This window comes from Papaver somniferum, chromosome 6 (genome assembly GCF_003573695.1).
Source record: "Papaver somniferum cultivar HN1 chromosome 6, ASM357369v1, whole genome shotgun sequence".
Classification (NCBI taxonomy): Eukaryota; Viridiplantae; Streptophyta; class Magnoliopsida; order Ranunculales; family Papaveraceae; genus Papaver; species Papaver somniferum.
The window spans coordinates 166854193-166856994 of record NC_039363.1 but is presented as its reverse complement, the minus strand read 5'-3'; positions in this window follow the sequence as shown (position 1 = coordinate 166856994).

Sequence of the window (2802 nt, the reverse complement as noted above, 5' to 3'; positions counted from 1 at the left end):
AACAGAAGCACCAATACTAGTGAGCCTTTGCAGCAGGTGGAGATTGATGCAACTCCACTAATTCCAGCTAAGTATGTATCTGTTACGACTACTTCGGAATGCGTGACGTCTACAAGGGAGGTAACTACTGAAGTTCCAAATGATAGTGACGATGTTTATGAAGAGGAACATGAAGCAGTGGAAGATACAGAAGCTACGGTCACTGAGACCATAGAAACCAGCAAACCGAGAAGATCAATCAGGAAACCTGGTTGGATGAATGATTTTATAGCTTATGCATTACCAGTTGTTGAAGAAGGTATTCCTAATACCTATTTTGAAGCTATACACAGTGTAGAGCATCAAGAATGGGAAGCTGCTATGCAGGATGAGATGGAGTCTCTTTAAAAGAATGGCACATGGATTCTTACGAAGCTTCCGAACGGTAAGAAGGCCATTGGGTGCAAATGGGTATATGCTAATAAAGAAGGATCTCAGATGAATCAAGTACGCTACAAGGCAAGGTTAGTTTCAAAAGGTTATGCCCAAAAGGAAGGGATTGACTACAATGAGGTGTTCTCTCCAGTTGTGAAACACACATCAATCCGAATTTTGTTGGCCTTGGTAGCACAGTATGATTTAGACCTAGTTCAGCTAGATGTGAAGACGGCGTTCTTACATGGTGATCTAGAAGAAGAGATTTATATGACTCAGCCGAGTGGTTTCAAAGTTGATGGAAGAGAAGATTGTGTATGCAAGCTGAAGAAATCGTTGTATGGGATGAAACAGCCTCCAAGACGGTGGTATAAGCGATTTGATCAGTTTATGATTGGCCAGACATGCACAAGAAGTCACTATGACCATTGTGTATACTTCAAGAAGATACGTGATGGGTCTTTCATATATTTGCTCATGTATGTCGATGATATGCTGATAGCATCGAATAACAAGAAAGAGATTGATAATTTGAAGCAAAAATTGTCAACTGAGTTCGAGATGAAAGATCTGGGAGAAGCTAAGAATATTCTTGGCATGGAGATTCAACGTGACAGAAAGAAGGGTAAAGTTTGTTTGTCTCAAAAGGAATACTTGAAGAAAGTGTTACAGAAATTTGGTATCTGCGAAGGAACTAAATCTGTAAGTACTCCCCCTGGTCCTCATTTTAAGTTGAGTTCTGATATGTCTCCCACTACTGAAGAAGAGCGTGATTATATGTCCCAAGTCCCATATGCTAGTGCTATTGGTAGCTTGATGTATGCGATGGTATGTACAAGGTCGTATATTTCACATGGAGTAAGTATGATCAGCCGTTATATGCATAATCCTGGTAAAGGACATTGGCAAGCTGTGAAATGGATTTTGAGGTATCTTTATGATACTGTTGATGTTGGCTTGGAGTTTGTGAAGGAAGATGGGAACAATCATCTTTGTGTTGGTTATGTGGATTCTGACTATGCTGGTGATTTGGACAAGAGGCGTTCAACTACAGGGTATGTATTTACCTTGGCTGGAGCACCGGTTAGTTGGAGATCGATTTTGCAGTCTATTGTGGCTCTCTCAACTACTGAAGCGGAGTATATGGCAGTGACTAAAGCATTTAAGGAGGCTCTATGGTTACAGGGTTTGCTAGATGACTTGGGTGTTGTGCAGGAACAACTGCCTGTGCATTGTGATAGTCTTAGTGCAATTTACTTGGCTAAGAATCAAGTGCATCATGCCATAAACAAACATATAGATGTTCGATTTCACTTGTTAGAGAAATTCTGGAAGAAGAAGACATTCTACTTGTGAAGATCGATACCAAAGACAATCCAGCTGATATTTTAACGAAAGTAGTATCTGGGGTCAAGTTTCGTCATTGCTCGAAATTGATCCACATTCTTCTGGTTTGGTGATACCCTTTGGGGTAGAGGTTCTTAGGAACCTGGTGGAGGCCTTCTAGCAAGGCCATTGAGTGAACTACGGTCGGTTTGATTCCTTGCAGAGGATAAGTAGGAAGCCTATGGCGCAATCGACGTTGGAAGACGAAGGTGATTTTGTTATTGATCGTCTCATGCATGAATGCATGATCCGAGGTGGAGAATTGTTGAATAGGTCGGTGTATAAGAGTTTGGAGAAACTAAAACTCTCCAAGTCGGTGAGACTAATTTGGGATAAATCAAATTTTAGTCGGTCACCAAGTTAGATTAGGATTAAGAGTTAAGATCACTCTTAATTAGCTTTCTTGATCCTAAAGACTAGGAACTTATTAACTAAGTTATGGAACCCTAATCCCTACCTATGTGTATATAAATAGCCTAGTAGAGAACCTAGAAAGACACACCAAAAAATTCTTCTTTCTCTCTTAGGGTTTATATGTTTTCTCCCAAACGATAATATATAAATCTCTTGTTTTTCCCGAGGATTCAACCTCGTTAAATTCTTGTCTCTTTTATCTTCTTTAGTTTGTGTTCTTTGCAATATTTGGAGTACCATTGTGTAGCTGTGCAAATCGCTTCCGCAGGGTTTTAGCGCAACAATTGGCATCAATAGCTCGGGTTAGGTTCTTGGAATTTTCGGTATTCATAATATTGCAGCGGGAGTATTTTTTTCTGAAGTTGTTTGAGGTAATTCTGATCTCAAAGTTTAGTTTTTTATCTATATTTGGTTGTTTGTGAACAATGGTTGACGGGAAAGATCCAGTTGATCTGAAAGATCCTTTAGGAGAACATTCGGAGTCCACAAGTAAAGATAAAGAAACAAAACAAGAAATACTGCATTCTCATAGATCACAACTGAAGGTTGAAAAGTTCACCGGAACCAATAACTTTGGTTTATGGAGAA